Here is a 25,104-nt window from a genome sequence, read left to right on the forward strand (position 1 = left end):
GGGAACAGCTGGAACTGCCTAGAACTGCCAGAACAACCAGGAACGCTGATGCAAAGGGCAGAAGAGATGACGCAGAAATAGTCTGGGTTAGCCTGTCTTGTGTCGAATCAGCTAGAATTTTTCCACATGAAGTGAGCTAAAACTCACTCAAATTTTCCGCCAGTATTTTCTCTGTAAAGGATTGCTAGATGAGCATCCTAGATTTGTATTCAGATATTTCTCTTGCATAATAATAAAACCCTCAGAGTTGTTGCACTGATTTTTCCGCATTGGGTTTTTTCGGGGACTATTGTGTCAAAAAATAAGTGTGTCCTATGTATCTTGTTATTTGCTCTATTTTTTTTTCATGAGATCAAATATTTAATTAAGTGTAAGGCTGCAGAAGTAATTTATTTCAATATTCAGAAGAATAACTTGATGAATGTAATTTAAAAATCAAGTAGGTGAAGTAGATTCAGATTTGCTACAGTAGGGGTTCCTTCAGAGTGTAGGAATTTTCACACTCACTAGACAAAGCAGTAGGGACAAGTGGAGGAACAGATTGAACCTCCCACCACCAGTGGTAGGACCAATAGGGAAGTGCGTCAGACCTTGAAGGACGTAGAATAGTTTGTCAGAGCTCCTACAACCGACAAGAGGCAGCACGGGCAACCTGACAGATACCAGGCTTTGGTAGCTTAGGTTGCAGAACCCTCTAGTTTTCAGGAAGCCGCACAAGATCAATTGTGGGTGGATACCATGGTATAAGAGTACAATTCTATCATGACAAATGATGTTTGCGAGGTGGTGCCTAGACTAGAAGATAGATCAGTTGTGGGTTCTAGATGGATCTACAAGATCAAGTAAGCAGCAAGCTTCAGATGGCAGTGTAGAGAAGTATAAGGCTAGATTCATGGCAAAGGGGTATGCACAAAAGAAAGGAATAGACTATGAGGAGACCTTCGCCCTGATTGCCAGATATACCTCTATCAAATTCGTCATATCCCTAGCAACGCAGATGGGATGGGAAATTCATCAGATGGACGTCAAGACAACATTCTTGAACAGGGTGATAGAAGAGGTGTACATAGAGCAACCTGAAGACTTCGAAACTCATGAGAAGCACACTCATGTATGCAGAATGAAGAAAGCCCCATATGGGCTCAAGCAAGTGCCTAGGGCATGGTACAGTCAGATTAACAGTTACTTGCAGCAATTGAAATTCATCAAGAGTGATGCAGATCCCAGTCTCTACTATCTGATGGTGTAGAATGAACCTCTCATTCTGGTTTTATATGTAGATGACCTATTTTTGACAGGCTCATCAGGGCTCATAAAGGACAGCAAAACGAACCTTGCAGCAAAATTCAACATGAAGTATATGGGGTTTGTTGTCGCACAAAGTGTCTAGGCACCACAACAATGCTCAGAGTAAGGATTTTCACTCTAATCCTTGCTTCGTTTAGACTCTCTCCTAGACAAGTCAAGGGGGGTAGTCCCTAGGGGTAAATGAATGAAGTAAACCTGTGGAACACAGGCTCTAGGAGACTTAAGGATGAACAACTTGACAAATGTGAAACAAGTCTTGGTTAACCGAGATGGATAGATCAAACAATTAAACAAATGCAACCTCAAGATAGAAATGATTTTAGACCAGTGCCTTAATATTCAATTAACCATAAACCAAATGAAAACAAGTTATCCAGAGCAATTTATAAATGTGATGAAAGTGACGATCATGAACGATTAAATGCAAATGCTCAAAACTTTATCATGCAAGATATTCTAGCAATTAAATACCATGAAGAGCTATGAAATTTAACTGCTAAGCAATATATGATTCTAGAATTAAAATGATTTTCTTCAATAACCCAGATCTAGAAAAAATTATCTTTCTCCTATAGTCAATTTTTAGATATGATTCTAAAACATTAATCACGCTTGACAATAGAGAAATCAATACCACAAAATTCTCCCTTTAAAATTTTACACTTAACACAAAAAGACACCAAGGAACTTTATATTAGAATTTAATTATCCCTTAAGTAAATTTTTAATGTAAAAAATTAATGTGGCAAATGTTTAATTAAATTTTTTAATGTGACCAAAGATAAAAATTGAAAGACCTTAATTAAATTTAAATTTTTAATGGGCCGTAGGCCACATAAAAATTTGATTTTTTAAATGTAAAAGCTTAAATTCTCCTTGTGATTTATTTCATTCGCAATTCCAAAGTCACCAAATTTTTTTATATTTTTTAGTTTTTTAGTTGTATTAGTTTTCTAAATGTTTTAAGCAAAATCAAAATAAAAATAAAAGAAAGAAAATCAAAACAAAAATCAAAATCATAAGTTAAAATTAAAAAAGTGTAAAACAAAACTATTAAAATTAAATCAAAATAAAAGAAATCGAAAAGTCAAAACAAAAAATAAAATTGAACTTGATTAAAGTTTAATCCTAACTAAAGTTTAGAACCAAAGTAAAAAAATCAAAAATAAAAAACAAAAGAGCTAACCCTAACACATAAATCAAACATAAATGAAATAAAAAAGGGTCGAATTGTTTGAGTGTTGTGCAGGTGTGGAGGGGCTTGACGACGGCAAGAGAAGGGATACGCGAAGGAGAGCGAGGGAGGTTGGAGCTGCAACGAGCAGAGAGCAATGATGAGGGCGCTGGGAGAAATGAGGGTCGAAGATGGAGGGTTGCTGGTAGAGACACCTGATGTAGGTAAGGGAAACGCAGCAACAAAAAACTCAACGACAACAGGAGAAAAATTGACGGCAGCAGGAGGGACGACGGAAACCACAAGAAGGTATGGCAGCGAGAAGGAAGAAAGGAAATGATGGATAGCGCCTTGAGGAAAGAAGTAGATCGAAAGGCAGCGGGATCTAAGAGATGTGATCCACGTGGAGGAAATGAGGAGCTATGAGCAAAGAATGGGGGAATTAAAAAAAAATCGAAATTTTGCAGCAAACAGATGAAAAACCCCTGGCAGCAAAGAAAAGAGAGGCTTCCAGGCATCCAATGGTAGCCCAAAAAACCCCAAAATAAACCCAGAAAAATCGAATTTCACACCAATATATCTTCTGCTTCATATTTCTTTTTTTCTGAATCACTTATAAAATTTCCAGATTTAAAATTTTAAAAGCCTTGGACTGCAAAAAAAATTGAATAATATCCCTGCAAAGTGATATTGAGGCCAGATCATACCATCCAGAGACTAGATCTAGCTTCAAACAAATATTCCTTCAAATTTGCAGCTGCAAATGACAATAACACCTAGAAACGATATATACAATGATAAAAAACCCCAAAAAACTAGTTAAATAATTACAATAATTACAAGATGAAGGTTCTAAGTAGCCAGATCTATCATTATGCCACACAATTTTGTATTTTTATTTTTTTTTATTTTAAAGGGGGTGTTAACTCGAAACCCTCATGCATCAATAAAACAAAAAATATTATGATAAGTTTGTGATTAATTTAGTTGGACTCTTCAGGAATCACAGATCGGGAGTTAGCTAGTCCAACTGAAAACTTCTCCTAATGCCTGATGATCTTAATCAAGATTCCCCTACAAAACTCTATTCAGCCATTAAAAATAGAGCGAGATAATAATAATAAAACTTAGACATATAGAGATACCTAATATTATATTCGAAATTTAAATTATTATTCAAACCCCAACAATTGAGCAAGATACCTGTACTCAAATCACTCTTCAGAAGCTATCATCAATGGTTTTAGAAAAAATTATGCATGAAAATAAAACATCTTACAATATTCCCATGAAGAGTAACACTAGCAGAATTTAACCCCAAAGTCTTTCTTTATTATCCAGAAAAAGATTACACCAGAGCTTCTTGCTAAGCACACGACTCAAATATCGGATGGATCGATTGACAAATGACCTTATATTTAAAGATAAATCCTCCAACGGTTAGTTCGAGTGATCCTCGTCAAAATAATCTCGACCGTTGATGAAGATCAAAATTTCTTTTAATCTCATTCGTCGAAATATTTAATTTTTGAGGAAATTCGAAATTTTCATTTAAATGCATTTTAATTATTTTTGAGTTAATTTACCCAAAAAATTGACTTTGACTTAACCCCAAAGATCAAAAGTTTAAAATTTATCAAAATAATTAATTTACCTTAGTCCCTGAACCTCTTAAAATTTAATTTTTAAGGACCAACGAATTTCGTCTTTGGAGAATTTCAATTTACCTAGGACCTAGAATTAATTAAATTTCTAGCTTAGGATTTTAATTAATTTTGGGCCAGAAAATTTAATTAATTAACCTATGAGGGGATAAATTAATTTTCCCAACCCTCAAGACATTTTATATCATGATTTTCATATTTTTTACATCATAAGGGGGAAAACCCATTTGTAATAGACCCTCACAGATTACCTATTTCTGTGACACAAGTGTAATCTAGCAGACCAAGTAATTTGTAATAAAATAATCTAACCAAATAATTAGGATTATTCCCAAATTATTTTACATAGACTCGATCTAAAACACTAGGATTCGCCTAAGATCCTAGTGACAAAATCCATTCCAGCTTTGGGGTAAGACTGGAGGGAAAAACTCTACCGATTATTCGAAAATGAATCAGTGAATCGAAAAACCTCCTAGAATGGAGATCGCCACTAGAAAGGTAGGTTTACCCAGGTCGTTACCTACATGAAACAGGTCTGCTGAGATTATTTACATTATACACATGCAGAATGGGTTTACATAACATCTTGGAAGTCAAGCTGATGATGATAGCTGGATGGCACGGACACATCCATCAAGTGCTATCCCTTTTGCGAAAAAAAGGGGTGTACTGCTATGGGTCGTTGACACGTAGTGGTCAACAAGGTTGATGCACTATTTTCTAGGGTTGGAAGTATGGCAGAAGAATAGGGAGATCTTCCTTGGGCAAGGGAGATATGCTATAAAAATTCTGAAGAGATTCAGAATGCAGCATTACAGACCCATGGCAACACCCATGATTACCAACTAGAAAAAAATAGATGCATCAGGGGACAAGGAAGTCGACCCCACCTTGTACAGACAACTAATTGGGTCACTCATGTATCTGGTCAACACCAAACCAGACGTTTGTTTCCCTACCCTTAGTCAATTCAAGGTGGAAGCAAAAAGGGTACATTGGGCAGCAGCTAGGCACATTCTCAGATATGTGCGTGGAACAATCAGACTGGGGTTGAAATATACTCAAGGAGATGATGTCAAGTTGAGCGGATTCACAGATGCAGATCGGGCAGGTAGTTTAGTGGACAGGAAAAGTACCTCTGGGTACTGCTTCAACGTTGGATTAGGGATGATCTCTTGGTGCAGCAGGAAGTAGAAGTCAGTAGCACTGAGCTCAGTAGAAGCAGAATATATGGTGGCCAACACGGCTACGTGCAAGTCCATATGGCTTAGGAAATTGCTAGTCAGTTTGTTCAGGAAGAAAACGGGAGCGACCAATGTTTACTATGACAATCAGAGTTGCATAAAACTCTCTGAGAATCCAGTGCTTCATGATAGTTCGAAGCACATTGATATCATATGTCATTTCATTAGAGATTGTGTTCAACGTGGAGCAGTTCAGCTGCACTATGTCCCCACAGGTGATCAAGTAGCAGACATAATCACAAAAGCTCTAGGGAGAGCTAAGTTCATCCAGTTCAAAGAACAAATGGGCATGGTGGAGAATTTGTTTCAATTGATTCTCAATAGCAGCAGTGGAGAGGGAGTTGCAGTGCAGATGCAGTAGTTGACAACAGTTCAGCAAGATCAGCAGAAGCACAGATGCAACACATATCAGAGTTGTGCAGTAGTTGGTGGGCAACAGTAGCCAGACATCAGCAGTGTGACACGATATGATGCAAAGACAGGGTGTTGCTACAAGGGGCAGCAGCACTAGAACACCTTCCTCGCTAAGAGGGAGTGTTAGTTTTTGTAGCATCGGATGTGTTCTAGCCACAAAACTTTGTGGAGAGGCTAGAATGAATGAGTTCTCCAAAACCCAAAAATCATTTCTGGAAATTCCACTCATAAGTGTCTCAATTAGATTATTAACTATTTTTTTAATTATTTCCTAAGTCTAAACTTAGGGAATATGGTTAATTAATCAATATTAATTGAGATGTGGTGAGAATCATCTAGAAACTCACAGATCAACATGGAATTAATCTGGGGTATCGATTATGTTTTAATCTTAGTCATTGGTGCTCCAACAGAAGATTATAAGAAGAAGTTGATGGGTAGATGGAGAACATACCAGGGCAGATACTCAGTTGCTCAAGCAGATCAATTTTCTCAGTGGCTAAAGTTCAGCAAGAGAAAATCGAGTCAAAGAGTGAGTTGCAAGTGGGAGAGAGGGCATCAACAATAGTGTGAGTGCAGGAAAAATCTAGAAGGGGCAGCACAGAGGAGGGACGCAGTTCATCAGCACAGAGGAGTGACGCAGGGCCTACGCAATCACTACGCAGAGGGTGACGCAGTGAGGATAGCGAAAGGGCAGAAGATCCTCTTCGGGGTTAGAAAAACGTTGTGGAGTGTGAGAAATTCATCAATAAATTTTGCTCAATGGTTCTTCCTCTATTTTGGCTATCAATATCTTGTACAACAATTATTGTTGAAGATTAATAAAAGAAACACTCATCTGCTACATCGGAATTTCCACATTGGGTTTTTCTGGGGATGATTGTCCAAAAATAACTGTGTCATTATGGTTATAAGTGTGCTTGCATTTATTTTCCGCATAAATTTATTTGTGTAGGCTGCAGTGTATATGTTTTGATATTTGTCGTAGAAAACTGCAAATAATTTGTTTAATCAATTTAACAAATAGAAGAAATAATATCAGATGTTGCAGTAAAATTCAAGACAACGAATTTTCACACCCAAGGGTGTGTAATGCCTTGTTGTTGCTTGGATTCCCTTGGATATTAACACTTCACCTATGGGTGTCAATATGCTTTTTAGAGGCCTATGTACCTCTGGGTGAGGTGCCCAAGTTATGGTTGTGGAACCACTTGACAATTACAACATAAATTCTAGTGCAAGCAACCAGTGATTAGGTACATTAATCATTTTTTCATCTAAGTGAACTAGACTTGAATGTAAAGGGCCATTTAATACTTCAAATAAGGCTTCCCTTCCAAAATTGAGGCTTTGAACTCGCAATGGTGTTTCCTCCCTAGGTGGGAGCGACTAAAGGGCAACCCTTTTAGGTGTTTCCAGTCCCCAAGAGGAGGTCACATTCCTCCCTTCAATCAATAGGTGTTATGTGAATAATGATGGCAATGGAGGGGAGAAGAATTCATGGCCAAGTGCCATGGTCAAAGGGACTAGCATGATGGGGATCCACATCCTAAGTGTATAGATGGGGGGAGGGAGTAATTGTGGATGCATGAGTTACCAACCCATCATTTTCTTTTCCACCCTTATTGAGCGCCTTTTTCTTGATTTTTATTTGTATTAGTGCTCGTAGCTCAAAGGGTTAGATCTTGATTTGTATGATGTATAGCGGTTGTATTACCTCTTAATGATGAGGCAGCGCATCGCCCATCAGGGTTGGGACATGCAAGGGTTCCTTTCATGATGTATAGGAGCAATACGATGCTCATAAACCAGGTGATAGCCATAACGGGTGAGGTGGACCTCATGCTATACTTTTTCCCATCTGCCAATGTGTATGTCCCGACCATCTTTTGCATTTTGATATTCTTTCTTTATTTTGCTTATGGTCGTTATATACTTTTTCCTTTTCTTTTAGCTGCATCAATCTCCCATGGCAAAGTTTTCGGCCCTACCCAGGTATGTGGATGTATGACTACCAAATCCCAAAGAACCAATGGTCAATTGAACCTAAAAAATGGAGGTGGAATATGAGCTTGTACTATGAAATGGAAAGTAGTAAGTATGGAATATGAATAGATGAAACATGCTATCTTAATCAAGACTTCTTGAGTAGTGTCCCTCCTATACCCATTGGGATATTAGGGAAGCTCCCATTGGACTAGGATCAAAGATTAACCCCCCATTTAAGGTGAGGGAACAAGATCACGGTCAAAACCCCTCCTCCTACTAGGTCACCCTATAATCCATATCGAAAGCCCAAATACAAACAAGCATAAACACCTAAATGCAAAATGAATTAAGTACCTTTTGATTGGATATCCACGTCCACCTTCGTCCATGTGCTCTTTGTCGAATGGATAAGAAGGCATATCACTGATGCAGATGGAGGAGATAAAATGGTACATCATAAGCTAGTGGTAGTTGTTAGGGGCTACTCGCTAGCTAGCATAATGCAAAGTGTGGGAGAAATTTTTTTCTCTTATGGGGTCATCCACTTTTGTTGGGTAACAGGATGCCATGAATATATATGTTTTTCTTTAAAATTTGACTATTTTATGTGTTTTTTATCAATCAGTTATTTGTTATTATCTTTTTACCGGTTTCAATCTAGTTCTAACTAGTTCTCGATGGGTAAGAAGGCATATCACTGATGCAGATGGAGGAGATGAAATGGTACATCATAAGCTAGTGGTAGTTGTTAGGGGCTACTAGCTGGCTAGCATAATGCAAAGTGTGGGAGAATTTTTTTTCTCTTATGGGGTCATCCACTTTTGTTGGGTAACAGGATGCACATGAATATATATGTTTTTCTTTAAAATTTGACTATTTTATGTGTTTTTGATCAATCAGTTATTTGTTATTATTTTTTTACTGGTTTCAGTCTAGTTCTGACTGGTTCTCGATTCAGAGGGTTTTTCAATTTGATCACAAGTTCAATTTTGATAACATTGCAATCACCATACAATGATACGACTTGAATTATTAATACACTCGCTTTCATTCATCCGTACAACCGTCATCAATTGGTTGTGTCAATTCGTCTGTACATCCCTATTCCAATATGTCTTCCATTGCAAAAATTTCAAAATTAAAACAATGTGTTTGTACAATCATACATTCCATCAGTGATGGCCCTCTTCGCAAAGACACATTCTTAGAAAATTTTGGTTTAATTTTTGAAGTGGTTATATTAAAAAAGGAATTATATTTTGTTTGGCATTAAAAATAGTTTTATGAGTATTAGAAAAAAGAGAGACACACACACACACTTTTATAAGTGAAAGTGAAAGGGACTTTAATTATATATATACATACTTACATATAAATATAAAAGTCAAGGTTACCTTTTTTTAAAGTGACAAAGTGAAAGGATTATTTAACTAACTTCTCAACTCAACTTTAGGGGTATATAATGTTTATTTAAAACCCATTTTTAATTAAAGAAAAGAAAATATATATACCAATATATATTTAAGTAAAAAATTTAAGGAGTCAAAGAAGCCAAGAAAGAGTGAAAGACGAATTCTATATACAAGTCAACGTTTTGGACTAAATGTCCTTTTTGTGAAATGAAATTTGAGTATCAGTTGATTCTTAAAAATTGTGAATGTTGTTGTCCAATGCGTGGAAATTATTAATTATGGGAGAATATCAAGATAATATAAAAATATAAACAAAAAATTTAGAAGACGAACTCACAAAGCTTCAACAAAGCAAGAAGGTATCACAACAAAAATACAAAGAGCTCAAGGATATGTTTTACAGAGAATCAACAAAAAAGGACATTGAAATTTCATGCTTAAAAGATCACAGCCAGAAATTACTTGCACAGGTCAAGAAGTCTAAAGCTATGAAGCAAAAATTGGAACAAGAAAAGGAAGGTCTCGAAAAGAAACTCAACAAGAGTCTATCAGATAAAAAACAAAATGTGAGCTTAACATACCTTAATCAAAGATTATTAGAAAAAATAAAAAGTTTAAAAGATGAGAATAAAGACACTAATGGTGAAGTAGACAATCCAAAGAACAAAGAACTTCACATCAAAAAAATCATAATCAAAATTTATTTACCCAAATTAAGAAATTTAAAAATGATAAGAAATCATAGAAAAACAAATTAGAGGAACTTATCACAAATGAAGCATCGAAATGTTTAGTAATCCAAGTTGAAGAAAAGGGAACAAACACTAATCCAAATAATATCATAGTTCAAAAACATCCCAATCCAATTCAATTGAAGAGATATTCAGACGTTGTAGTTCAAACAACGCAAATACCAGGCAACATCTATGCGTGAAGGTAATCATATACCTAAAGAAAATCAAGAAATCACCACAAACGTGATAAGGAAAAATAGGGTTAAAAAAATCTTATTGACATCTTCATCATAAAAGCAGATATTAATCAGTGAATGTATCAACATCATATAGGATGGAAACAACCAACTTATGTTCAATAACAATAACAGAATGAACAATTGTCAAGGACCATGTCAATGAATGTTAGAGTGGTACTAATTTACCGTTGATTAAAAATGTCTATGTGGAATTTATGGAACATGTGCTTGTTGTACTCAACTTCTCCAAATAGCAGCACGTCACATGTTCACCTTAATTTTCTTAGTGAGATCTGCTAACAAGCTTTGTTGACTTATATTGTGGTGTATTTATTCTACGAAAGAGTGCTTCGTTGTTCGAATATCACAATATGGTGGTCTAATGTTTTCACGGAAGGGTCTTATTCAATGGCATCTGATGTTCAACGAAATATGATAATCATTTTTGGAAATGATGATTAGATTTGTTGTGATGACGATGGCTATCATCTTTGATTAAAATATATATATATATAGAGAGAGAGAGATATATATTACTTTTCCTTGATAGTTTAGTAATTTAGAAATTTAAATAGCTTCTTTAAAATAATCCTTTATAAAATTTTATTTTATGATCTTTATATATCTAATTTGTTTCACCTTATATATATATATATATATATATATATATATATATATATATCCACTTACACACCTTTAACTCCTTGGATAATTTACTCCACGTAAAAAGATAAAACTTATCATTCACGTCAAAAAATATTTGTATTTCTTTTGTTTTCTTTACCTTGCAAATATCAATGGCAATTAAAATGAGTTGCCAAAACCACAAGCTTGTAAACCATTGATGGCGATTAATGAGGAATCACGAATATCTTATCTACTCTTCCCTTTTTTATGTGTAGTTTTAAAAATATTTGGAAAATTTCCCTTTTTACCTTCACATGCACCTTTTTAACAATAATTCAGAACCTCTTTATATATATATGTGTGTGTGTGTGTGTGTGTGTGTGTGTGTGAATGTCTTTTTTCCATAACCCTTGAATTTTCTTTTGCAAAACTTTTACTTTTAACTTCTTTTTTTTCTTAATTACAAGAATAGTAGTGGCCAAAAGTCTCAATGTGGTCAAGGACATGGAAAATAGGGAGAACACAAAAATTTTATGTGACCAAAGGTTGGATTAGAAAACGAAGCTTTAATACCAAATGATACGAACAAAAGTTTGTTATCACACAAATATTCAGAAATTTGAAATATGAGAATAACCAACATAGGATAAATAATATATATACAATGGGTAGATAATATATATATATATAGTAGGAATTTACAGGGTAAGTTCCTCAGACAGAACACCAAAGGACACTGCTCACAAACAGATCACAGATCAATACACCAATTTTCTTGACGTGGTTAAAACCCTCAAAGAGGGAAACAGTCCATGGCCTAATCCAACGCGACCACTTCAGGCAATTTATTAATAAAAAAATGAAAATTTACGTAAGCTTCTCTCATGAATGATTACCCTACAAATGACCCTCCATGCTCTCTAAATAGAGATCATGGACCAATCAGATGTTACGCCACGGATCAAGTTTCGGTAATACCGAGGAGAGAATGAACCGTCGGATCACTACATATCGTGACCATCGGATTGTAAGTTACAAAAGTACATAGTAAAGAAACACACTTTACCTAACTCTACACTAGACCAACTTATACTTAACTATTTCCTATGTGTCGAAATATCCTAACATACCCCCTTAAGAACAACTTGGGATAGGATTGAAGGATGTACAAATATGACACAATAGGAGAAGGAAGGAGGCATTAGAGCCTATCCCCCCTTAGAGACAACTTCCTGAACTCCAACCATAAATCGAAGTTTAGTAAACTTCACCTCTCTGATAGCCTTTGTAAAGATGTCTGCAACTTGATCATCTGTTGAACAATATTTCACTTCAAGAATATGGTCATGCATGAGCTTTCTGATGAAGTGCATGTGCAGTTCAATGTGTTTGCTGCACTGATGTTGGACTGGATCTTTGCATAGTTGAATGAAACTTTGATTATCACACCAAAGTGTAGTCGGATGCTACTGCTGAAAGCCAAACTCTGACAGGATCTGACAAAGCCACAGGGCTTCCTTACTAGCTTCTACGGCACCATGATACTCTGCTTCTGCTGAAGAAAGAGAAATGGCACTTTGTTTCTTGCAAGCCCATGTAATAGGTCCTAAACCAAGAGTGAACACATAACCTACAGTAGACTTCTGATCATCAGGGTCACCAGCCCAATCGGAATCAGTGAAACTAACCAATAGAGGAGATGCTTCTGCACTGTAATGAATCCCAAACTAAATTGTACCTCGAACATAACAAAGTATTCTTTTAGCTGCTTTCCAATGACTTTCATGTGGGTTTTGCATAAACCGAGCAATAAGGCCAACAGCAAAGGAAAGGTCAAGACGAGTATGGGTCAGATACAAAAGTTTTCCTACAAGTTGACGGTATAAGGTAGCATCAACTTCAGGGGAAGTACAAGTGGCTGAAAGTTTGGCTCTAGACTGAAAGGGAGAAGGGGCTGGCTTACTGTCTTCCATGTGAAAATGGCGTAGAAGATCACAGGCATACTTGGACTGGGAAAGGGAAATACCTTCCTTGGATTGCAAGACTTGAAGACCAAGAAAATAATGCAAGTGTCCTAATTCTATCATTTCAAACTTCTTATTAAGGCTAGACTTCACATGGTTTATAAGGTTGGGATCACTACCAGTAAGGATAAAATCATCAACATAAAGAACAAGAATGATAAGAGACTTGCCCACTTTCTTGGTGTAGACAGTATTGTCAGAATGATGCCTAGAAAAGCCAGTTTCTAAAAGAAAGCTATCCATTTTGGCATACCAAGCCTGAGGGGCTTGCTTGAGACCATAAAGGGATTTCTTAAGCCGACATACAAGGCTGGAGTCTGTTTGTATAAAGCTAATAGGTTGCTCCACATAGATTTCTTCATGCAAGTCCCCATGCAAGAAGGTAGATTTAACATCCATCTGATGGACTTCCCATTTGAAAGAGGCAGCAAGGGAAAGAACAAGGCGGATAGAGTTCATTTTGGCAACAGGGGAGAAGTTTTCAGTATAGTCAATGCCTTCAACTTGTGAAAAAGCCTTAGCAACAAGACGATCTTTATGTTTATCAACTTTTCCATCTAGTCCATACTTGGTTCTATAAACCCATCTGCATCTAACAAGTTTTCATCCCTTTGGAAGAGGAACAAGATCCCATGTATCATTTTCCAATAATGAACGATATTCTTCATTCATAGTTGCATCCCAATATGGATGGCCTGAAGCTTCTGCAAATGTGCCATGATCAATGTTGCATTAATCGTTATTGGGATAATATCGGCGTGAGGAAAAAATCGGAAAAAATCGTAATTATCGGGAAATAATCGGGAAAAAATCGTTTGGTACAAAAATATTCATTTTTTTCATTTTTTTTAATATCTTAACCATCTACAACATAAAATAAATACATTGACACATAAATATGATAAAAGAACTAATATATAAGATGTTTAATATCATTTCTAGTGCTAAAATCACACATAACATTGAATCATGTCCTGAATAGTAAGTCCTGACTCCTCAGTCCCAACTCAACCTCAAAATATCAACAAAAAATATAATAATGTATCTCATCATGTCATAATGTCATATACAATAAAATGAAGAAAATAACTAAAGTCTAATCCTATTGATTTCCTCTGCCCCTCTTGCGAGAAAATGCCACAGCTTTCCCTTTCCCTCTAGATGTAGATGCTGGTGCTGGTGGAGTTGGCAGTGGAGTTTGCTATGCTCTAGAAGCTGAAGAAATAGAAGTAGGAGCTATAGGAGGTAGACCACATCCTCTACTAGTGGCAAGGGTAGCCGGGCAGGTGGTGTCACCTGGAAACATTACAATCTCCCAATCCTGAAATCCTGAAAAACTGATAAGTCTGCTGCATTTTGAATGAAATCTAAAATTCTACTTTCTCCATATGAAATCCAATGAGGCTGCCCCACTCAAAAATTATTCGTTTCTTTAAAAAAAAATTGCATTTCGAACATTTAGCATCCCTTATAAAACCTCGTTGCCCCTACTGTGCAAATGATTTCATAAAAAAACAAAAAAAAACATTATAAAACCTCGTTGCCGGAGACCCCCATGATAATTTCGATTGTTATCGTGATAAATTCGAATTTATCGCAATAATTTCATAAAAATCGGCCAAAAAAAATTACCCGCGATAATTTCATATAAAAATCGCAAAAAAATCGTTGTATCGAAAAAATTTGAATTTATCGCGATTTTCACAACACTGGTCAGGATCATAATTCGTTGAAGCTTGAGTCAATAAAGAAGAGGCTCTATCGAACTGAGAACGTGTACGTCATTGCCCTGTAGGATCACCGGCAAGAGCACCTGCTGCATCCCAAGTAGCATGGACCCATTTTGGAAGCTGAGGAGCTAAAGGACGATCCCGAGGAGGTGGGGGAGTATTGTCATCCTCGCTGTCATCTTCTGAAGAAGAAATATTTTTAGAAGTAAAAGAGATAAAGAGAGGTGGCACATCCGCCGAACTAGGCTCGTAGGCCGATATATTCTTAGCAAACTTTACATCTCTTCTAATGATAACATTTTTGGACTTTAGTGGAATAAGTCTATATCCTTTGACATCTTAAGAATATCCAACAAAAATACATTTTTCACTCTTAGGTTCTAAAGCTTTATGTTTCTCATTTGGAATATGGGCCCATGCATCACTTCCAAAGACACGAAAGTGACTTACATCTGGTTTAATTGTGCTCCATGCTTCTTCTGGAGTGATATTCTTTAAAACCTTAGTAGGAATGCGATTTACTATGTAATTTGCACAGTTAATTTCTTCTACCCAAAAATTAAGACTAAGTCCTTTAGATTGAAGCATACAATTAGCCATTTCTTTTAAGGTGTGATTCTTCCTTTCAGTTACACCATTTTGTTGTGGAGTATAGGAACAGTATGTTTCATTTGAATTCCACTCTCAGTGCAAAAGTTGATGAATTTGTTGTTAACATATTCTGCACCATTATCAGATCTTAGCTTAAGAATTTGATGTCCAGATTGTTTTTCAACAAAGGCCTTAAAGGCCAAAAACATGTTAAATACTTCACTCTTGAGTTTTAAGAAGTATACCCAAGTGCGTCTGGAGAAATCAACAATGAAAGTTAAGAAATACTTGTTGCTAGAGAATGAAACAACTGGAAGTGGACCATATAGATTACTATACACAAGCTGTAAAGGGGCTAAGGCATGCCAAGAGGCACGTTTTTCAAAACTGTCCCAATGATGTTTTCCGAGTACACATCCGGAACAAATACCATCTCTGCAAGATACCATTGGAAGACCTATCACCATATTCTCTTTACATAGATTTTGAATGGAGCGATAGTTTAAGTGACCAAATCGCTCATGCCAAAGTTTGTTCACTTCATCATTATGAGCAACAAATGCTGAGGGAAGATTTGATGACCCAAAGTTGTTAAACTTATACAACCTTGTAGAATCATCAGCAATGCCAATAGCTAAAATCTGTCTAGGATCTCTTAGGTCCTTAATTACAACATCGTGAGGTGAAAATTCAATGATTTTACCTTCACCTGAATGAGTTATCTAATATACAGATAGAAGGTTGTAGGATAAAGTTGGAACACATAATACATCATTAAATTGACCATTGTCTAGATAAACAGTTCCAGTCCCTACAACACTAAGAGATCTATCATCACTAACATATATATTTTTGGTGCTACAATCATTTAAAGAAGAAAACATGGTTTTGTTTTTAGCCATGTGATAAGAAGCTCCAGAATCAATGAGCCACTCATGAGAATGAGAAGAAGAAGATACATTTAGTGCATAACCAGACCGAGATGCTTGACAACCACATGCAGAAAGTGTTATTCCTGAAGATGAAGTTGAAGTTGAAGAGTGCTCCAAATGGATGTTATGCTTCTTCATTGCTGCTTCCAAGGCTTCCATTTTCTTAAAGCATTTGGATTCTATGTGGCCATATCGATTACAAAAGTGGCAATGTCTATCAGTCTTCTTCCCTTTGTTTTTATTTGCCTTATAACTGAAATTGCTTAGGAACCTTGTTTGGTTTAGGACCATTCCTTTTAGGATATTGCTTCTTAGGATTCTTTGAATTTGGTTGTTGCAGGGCAGCTAAGGCTTTCTTAGAAGAGTTTCCAAGATTAAGAAGACCAAGATATAAGAGTTTTTCTTGTTCTCTTATTAAAGAATCACAAAAGGCATCAAAAGAGGGGGACTTGTCATCATGTCCTTGAGAAATAAAGGCTTCTCTAGTAGAATGGAAGGTGGAGACAAAAACAGAGTAGGCTAGTCCCAACTTAGTAAGAATGGAATAGATAAGGCTACCATCTTCTTTCTTAACCTTAACACTTTCCAAAAGAAGTCTAAGGGTCTTGAACTTGGACAAAAAATCTTCAATGGAAGAAAAATTATTGGGGTCCAATGTAAACAACTCATTTTCGAGTTGATGGGCTCTAATTTCATTTTTAATTCCAAAAACTTTAGTGAGTTATTTCATTGCTTCATTAGGAGTATCAAGTTCTGCGATATGGAATCTAAGCTCTGGAGAAATAGACATCTCTATCAACCCACGTGCTTGATCTTGCCTATTTTCCCATTTGGCTGCGTTATCTTCATCTTGAGGTTTGGTTTCTTGACCTGAGGCTATTATGTAAAGACCTTTACTTCTAAGTAAATCCACAATGTAGAAGCACCATTGGAAGTAGTTGGTGTTGTCAAGAATAACTTGGCATGGACTTTCCATTTTAATAGACACTGAAGCTATAGATGTTGAAACTAAGTGTTTAAATGGAAAGATCTCAAAAAATTAGGTTGATTAAAAAAAACGGCTCTGAAAACAGCTTTCGGATGAAGAAGTTATGGCTTTTTGAAGAAAAGTTGTTGAAGATGCCGACGAAGTGCGTGAATGTGCGAAAATGAATGATAATGTTATATTTAAAAAAATCCCCATCTTTCCAAACATGAATCTAATTAGCTCACTTTTTAAAAAAATTATGTGACTCACTTTTATAAATAAATGAAAGTCACTTTTACAATGGTACTTTATGAGCTACCCACTAAATTGTAACTTAAATAAAAGATAAAGAGACTTTAAAATTATAAGTGACTCACTTTTTATAATGGGTGAGAACACTTTTACATAAAGTAACTTTAAAACATAAGCTACATGTGCTTTTTGAAAAAGTAACTCAACAAAAAGAAAGACTTGAACCCAAGACCTCTATTCTCATAAAGTAACTTTGGACCAAGTGAGCTAGTTTAAAAGGTTAGTAATTATTGGAAAAGAGGAAGGGGTTTTTTTTTTTTAAGTCACTGAAGCTTTCGGGTGCATGCTTACTTGAGAAAACTCTTTTTTTTGCCTACAAAATAAAAACCACAAAACCCAACACAGACATATAAAAAAAATACTTATGGTTTGAAATTAGCTTTATCAGGAAACTAAAAGTTTTCCTCAATGTTTCTGATTTTTCGAGATCACACTAAGGCGCAGCTGAAAAGAGCATATGCATGAGAAAAATCCTTCCTTTCTGTTTCTAATTTGCCCAGATCACATAGAGTCGCGGGGCAAAGAGCATACGCAGAAATGAAACGTATAGATCCAGTAATGAAAAAGCAAAGAGATAAATAAACTGAAATAAACAGAGACAAAATAACTAAAAACTGCAAATAAACAATGTATACCTCCAAATCTTAAAAATGACATAGCTAGGGCTCCCGAAAACCTTCTCGCGTGAAACAAAAGGGGTTCCTCACTGGAACAAATGCTCCTAACACAATAGAGCAGTCCTCTCCGCCCGAAAGTAGTCATAAACAGTGGATCTAGAAAACGACAGTCAGATGCAGTTATACCGACTTCAGATTTGGATCACCAACGGATGCGACCCTCAAATAGCTCTGATACCATTTAGGAATTTACAGGGTAAGTTCCTCAGACAGAACACCAAAGGACACCGCTCACAAACAGATCACAGATCAATACACCAACATACTTGACGTGGTTAAAACCCTCAAAAAGAGAAACAGTCCACGGCCTAAACCAACGCGACCACTTCAGGCAACTTATTAATAAAAGAATGAAAATTTACATAAGCTTCTCTCATGAACGGTTACCCTACAAATCACCCTCCATGCTCTTTAAATAGAGATCATGGACCAATCGGGTGTTAAGCCACAAATCAAGTGTCGATAATACCGAGGAGAGAATGAACCGTCAAATCACTACATATCGTGACCGTCGGATTGTAAGTTACAAAAGTACATAGTAAAGAAACACACTTTACCTAACTCTACACTAGACCAAGTTATACTTAACTATTTCCTATGTGTCGGAATATATATATATATATATATATATATATATATATATATATATGTATGTTTGAAAGTACAAAAGTGATATGAATGAATACAATGAGAGTTTCGTATATATAACTAGGTGAGAGTGCCATTTCATAAGCAATTATATATTTTCATAGAAACATGTCCTTTCATGTGTCTCTTCATTAACTATTAATTACTATTATTATTATTTATTTATTGATATAGTTATGTTCATAACACAAGATCATTCAATCATCCAATTTTCCCCTTGATCCACATTAGTATGCCCATAACATTAAGTAAAATCACATGATTACAAAATGGTTAAAGTACCTACCAATGGATGACCTACCTTGTTTCAAGAAGGAATGTCAAATGGGAGAGAGAAATCTGATTGGAGTAAGAAGTGAAGAATCTTGGCATCATGTCATCTGCTAATCAAATGGGGTTGTTGGTTGGCTAGCTATCCAAGGAACATAAAAGCTTTCTCCTATTGGTTACTCACTTTTTGGTGGGTAACGGTACCTTTTGACCAACTTTGGCCATACATAACTTGCCACTTCCTTCTTTATTTGGAAAATTTTTACATGCCATGTAATCCTCTCATCAAGCTGAACAATATGAGACCAAGCTGACATTTTTGACTTTCAGGAACACTTGCACTGGGAAATGTGAATTGCCTCAAGGAAAGTGAAAAATTGGCTATGTGACATTGCCATTTATGAGAACTGTCTAAAGGGATAATTCACCAAATCCAAGGCCACCCTCAAACTCAATAGACCCATAACCGAGTGGAAAGACATGGGTGCACCTTGACACGGGTTGGACTAGACCATATATCCGTGATCACTCTGTGAAAATTCCTAGTCCAAGGAACCCCTACAGTAGCAAATCTGAATCTACTTCACCTACTTGATTTTTTTTAAATTACATTCATCAAGTTATTCTTCTGAATACTGAAGCAAATTACTTATGCATCCTACACTAATTAAATATTTGATCTCATGAAACAGAAAACAGAGCAAAGAACAAGATACATAGGACACACTTATTTTTGGACACAATAGTCCCTAGAAAAACCCAATACTGGAAAACCAGTGCAACAGTTCTAAGGGTTTATTATTATGCAGGAGAAATATCTGAATACAAATCTAGGATGCTCATCTAGCAATCCTTTACAGAGAAAAATACTTGCGGAAAATCTAAGTGAGTTTTACCTCACTTCATCCAGCAAAATTCCAGGTGATCCAGCACAACACTGGCTAACCCCGGTTATTTTTGCATCACCTCTTCTGCCCTTTGCATCAACTTTCCCGACTGTTCCGTCAGTTCCAGCTTCTGATCTCTACTTCAGCATTCCTGACTATTCCGACAGTTTCAGCTTCTGCCCTCTGCGTCAGCTTTCCCGACAGTTCCAGCTTCTGCATGACAGGCAGCTTTTCTGCTCTACTGGCTCTCTCTGCCTCTCTGTCTGTATTCTCCGGAAAGTCCTTCTCCCAGATTCTCACTACCCCTCTGTTGTAGAATGATCACTTAATTCGAAATCCTTAGCAAACCCTGCCCTAGGAATCGAATTCTTGATCAATTCATTCTCTCCGTGTGTGTTTCCAAATGAACCCCAAGCCTCCATTTTATACTTTTCCTGTTGAGTCTTCAACGGCCGAGATTAAGTCTCTAATCAACGGCTAAGATTAAAACATGACTTGATCTGCCTTCTAGATCATTCTCACCCATGTTTTGATTAATACCCATTAATATTTTAATTTCCCTAAGTTTAGACTTAGGAACTCCATTAAAAATATTAATTATTTTAATAAAATACAATCCTTGTGGAATTTCACTAAACAGTTTCTAGGTTCTTTAGAACTCATGTGCCTTAGCTTCTCCACCAATTTTCAAGGCTAGAGCACTTCCGATGCTACCAAAAACTAACACTTCCTCTTAGCGATGAAAGTTCTCTAGCAACAATGTCCACCTGTATTCTGCTCTGTTTCTAAAGCACCACCTTTCTGCACTGTTGCTGCCACCAACACTGTGCTACTGTTGCTTTTGTACTGCTACCCATGACACTGCTACTGATGCATCTGTACTCCAACTCCCTCTCAAACACTGCATCTGCTATGCTGCTAGCACTGCCACTGCTAACACTACATCCATACTGCAACTCAGTTGCTGAGAGAAGCAACTGAAAAACATCCAAATTAGTTGAACTTAACTGTGTTCAACATAATACAATGAATGTTGGAATCTGACTACTGTTGATTCCGACCCTCTGAATCTTTTGTGCTGCTGCTGACTCCTGCACTGTGCTAACTGCACTGCTGCCAACCTTGCTTTGTGCTAATCAGTCTCTGGTCCCTAGCTACTGAATCTATCCTACAACCACTCCAATGCATCATCTGACACTAAGTCCATCTCACTACAACTAAATCTTGGGCTCTCATAGCAAGGAATTGATCCAAGAGGTGGACTCCTCAAGGATCTTGCCCACATGTAGTCCTTCCGACTACAACTCAATATCACGCCATCTCCCGCCTGGAGATGCGTGGGCACTCATGGCAAACTCATCCTCGTCAATCCTTGCTTAAGCAGCCTTAGGACCATGTTTCTCATCCTTATCCTTTTTTTTCAAAGACACTGGGATGCATAGTGGCCCATCTCGTCACCACTGAAACATTTCACCTTCGAAATGTCCTCCTTTCGCTTCGGCTTATGTTGTCCCTTCGATGCTAAATTTGTGTTCTCCTCCTCCTCCTTCGTCTTTGTGCCACTCCCACTGCTGCCATTGAGGTTGGCCTTCACTAGGTCCCTCCTTAACTCCTCTTGTTGAAGAGCCGCCCACATCTCCTCCCATGAAGGTAGTTTTTCTCTACCCAATATGATTTGGAAAAAAACTTGACATTCATCCAAGACTCCATTCAGGGCTATCCTCACCATCACGGTTGGCATAGGAGTGGACCCCATTGCAGCAAGTTGGTCTCTAGTGTCTTGAAGACGTTGAAGATAGAGGTTCACCCCCTCTGCATCAAAGTCCGCTGCAACTTCTGCTCCAAATACATCTCCCGTTGTTCGGAAGAGCCTTCATACAGAGAAGACAAGGCTTCCCACATCTCTCGGGGTGTATCCTTGCCCTGCAAGTGTGAGATCACATGGTCTCGAACTCCATTGAGAATGAGCCTCTTTGCCTTCCCCGACTCAGATTTTTATTTCTTCTTTTGATCGTTGTCAGCAAGAACAGCTACAACACTATTGATTTAGGCCTCAAGATCATATTCTTCTAGAACAGCTAAGATTCTAGTCTTCCATATGACATAGTTGGAAGCACCTTCCAACCCCTGTCCTGATCTCTGAGACCATGTGATGCCATCTCACCCAACTGTCGAACTGACTCCTCTAGGCACTGCTTAGCATTGCTCAGTCGCTCAGCAAGCGAGAAATTCGAACTTTCTAGAGGAAAGTTCTCTGAGGAGAAAATTCCCCTTCTACGTGTCTTTGTTCTTTTCCAGCGGATTTCAAGCATTGTGTCACTCCCTCTGCCTCTACAAACTCACAAACTGGAAATCGCAACTCTCTGTCGTCTCATTCAGAGAGAGATTTCCTCGGATCTGCTTCCCAGCAAGGACTGCGCAATCCCTTCAAGGGGATTCGAATCGCTGCCAAGTGCAAGTTCCAGCCTCACTGCTCAGCACTGGATCTGCTCTTACTGTTTCAAAATCAATCCTATGATACCATGTGAAAATTCCTAGTCCAAGGAACCCCTATTGCAACAAATCTAAATCTACTTCACCTACTTGATTTTTTTAAATTACATTCATCAAGTTATTCTTCTTAATACTGAAGCAAATTACTTTTGCACCCTACACTAATTAAATATTTGATCTCATGAAACAGAAAACAGAGCAAAGAACAAGATACATAGGACACACTTATTTATGGACACAATAGTCCCTGGAAAAACCCAATGCGGGAAAACTAGTGCAATAGTTCCGAGGGTTTATTATTATGCAGGAGAAATATCTGAATACAAATCTAGGATGCTCATCTAGCAATCCTTTACAAAGAAAAATACTGGCGGAAAAATCTGATTGAGTTTTACCTCACTTCACCTGGCAGAATTCTGGTTGATCCAGCACAAGATTAGCTAACCCCGGCTATTTCTACGTCACCTCTTCTGCCCTCTGCGTCGGCTTTCCCGGTTGTTCCAGCAGTTCCGGTTGTTCCAGCAGTTCCGGTTGTTCCTGGCAGTTCCGACTTCTGCCCTCTGTGTCAGCTTTCCCAGCAGTTCCAGCAGTTCTCGACAATTCTGGCAGTTCCGGCTTCTGCCCTCTGCATCAGCGTTCCCAGCTGTTCAGGCAGTTCCAACTTCTGCGTGACAGACAACTTTTCTTCTCTGCTGGCTCTCTCCGCCTCTCTGTCTGTATTCTCTGGAAAGTCCTCCTCCCGGATTCTCACTGCCCCTCTACTGCAGAATGATCACTTAATTCAAAATCCTTAGCAAACCCTGCCCTAGGAATCGAATTCTTGATCAATTCACTCTCTCCGTGTGTGTTTCCAAATGAACCCCAAGCCTCCATTTTATACTTTTCCTATTGACTCTTCAACGGCCAAGATTAAGTCTCTAATCAACGGCTAAGATTAAAACATGACTTGATCCACCTTCTAAATCACTCTCACCCATATTTTGATTAATACCCATTAATAGTTTAATTTCCCTAAGTTTAAACTTAGGAACTCCATTAAAAATATTAATTATTTTAATAAAATACAATCCGGGTGGAATTTCACCAAACGGTTTCTGGGTTCTTTAAAACCCATGTGCCTTAGCCTCTCCACCAGTTTTCAAGGCTAGAGCACTTCCAATGCTACCAAAAACTAACACACTCCTACAAAAGCAAGCTCCTCAAAAACCATGAGTTCTCATATAAGCCCATCCAAGGCCCTCCAATCCTATACAAGACAAAAGAAACCAGAGATTAACCCAAAGGGTCCAACTATGGTCAAACCAAACAAGTCTAGGACACCTAAGACAAAGCCTCGCATGGTTATTACAAGGCTTTAACTTGTGACGTTGGGCTTACAATGGTGGTGAAATATGTTGCAAATATGTGTAACCCTACTAACATGAGGGATAACAAGCACCAAATCCAAGGCCACATACTAACTCGATAGACACATCATGATGCAGTAAGACATAGGTGCACCCCAACATGGGTTGGACTAGCCCATACACTAGTGATCACCCCTACATAAGTAGACACCTCTAAAACCATGAGCCCAAAATAATCCCATCCAAGGCCCTAGTACTAGAGGAACCAAAGATGTACCCAAAGGGATCGGCCATGGTCTGACCAAACACAAGGTCTAGGACACCCAATACAAGGTCTTCATGTGGTTTTTACAAGGCTTTAATGAGTCCGAGCACATAGAGATCAAATATCACTTCATTCACAGACAAGATTTAGAAGGGAGCAGTGAAGCTCCAATATATTCCCATCAATCATCAAGTAGTTGACATTCTGACCAAGACCTTAGCAAAGGTGAAGTTTGAAGTATTTTGATACAGATTTGGACTGGTGTTAAATTCCTTCCTCACTAAGACAAAGTGTTGAGAAATATAGTTCAAGAAGGAGCTTCTTGCACAATTTAAGGTGTGAACATGCGAGAAGTAATTCGAGACAACTTCTAGTTACTAATTAGTAAAAGTGGGAAATAAATCCATTTTGTAATTTCACTTAAATAAGTAAAAGTGAAAGTCAATTTTCTACATTTGTCTAGTATTCGACATCTAAATGAAATATTCTAGAGATTATAGAATTTTAGTGAATCAGATTTGTTTTAATCTCAGCCACACAACTCATTGTTGAAATAAGGTAGTTGCTAGGATTAAGGAGATTTGCTAAGATATGGGAAATTAGTTGCTAGGATTGAGGAGATTAGTTCTCTCTTTCAAAGCATAAATAGGACAAGATGGGAGAAGTTGAAACACACATGAGAACACTTGAGAGAGGCAGAGACCTAGAGAAGGCGAGTGCATCTGAGAGGAGAATGTGCAGATGCATTGTAGCAAATAGCAAAAATGAATACATACAGCAATAACATTGTGCAAATTTTACAGCAGTAATAGTTGCCTTTGTTCTTCAACAGAGGCATAATTCTACTTCAACAAGTTGTACTTCTCTGTTCTGTAGTATTTTTGTTTACCATGCAGTTGTTAAGTTATAGAAAACTATGGAGGTACCTTTTAAGCTTTGATCATTGGAATGATAAGTTGATTTGAAGGGGAAAATCATTGTGCATGTGTGTTAATCATTTATTGCTTACACTATTCATTTTTCCAGCCATATGTTATTATGTATGATTGTTGCATGTTCAATAATAATTATTTTTGCAATTAAACAAGTTCAGATGTAATTTATTTAATTAAGAGAAACATAGGACAATAGTCATCTAGGGACTTCAGAAAATT

The 25,104-nt window shown here is 37.2% G+C and overlaps 1 protein-coding gene across 3 annotated transcripts in view; it reads right to left on the reverse strand.

Annotated features, from left to right (window-relative positions):
• The window catches only part of LOC149176894 (ATP-citrate synthase alpha chain protein 3-like), a 292,463-nt gene that overhangs the window by 56,800 nt on the left and 210,559 nt on the right, over positions 1 to 25,104 (reverse strand). The window lies entirely within an intron of this gene.

This window comes from Pinus tabuliformis, chromosome 4_1 (genome assembly GCF_031772625.1).
Source record: "Pinus tabuliformis cultivar Carrire ecotype Pingquan chromosome 4_1, CPIR1, whole genome shotgun sequence".
NCBI classification, from domain to species: Eukaryota; Viridiplantae; Streptophyta; class Pinopsida; order Pinales; family Pinaceae; genus Pinus; species Pinus tabuliformis.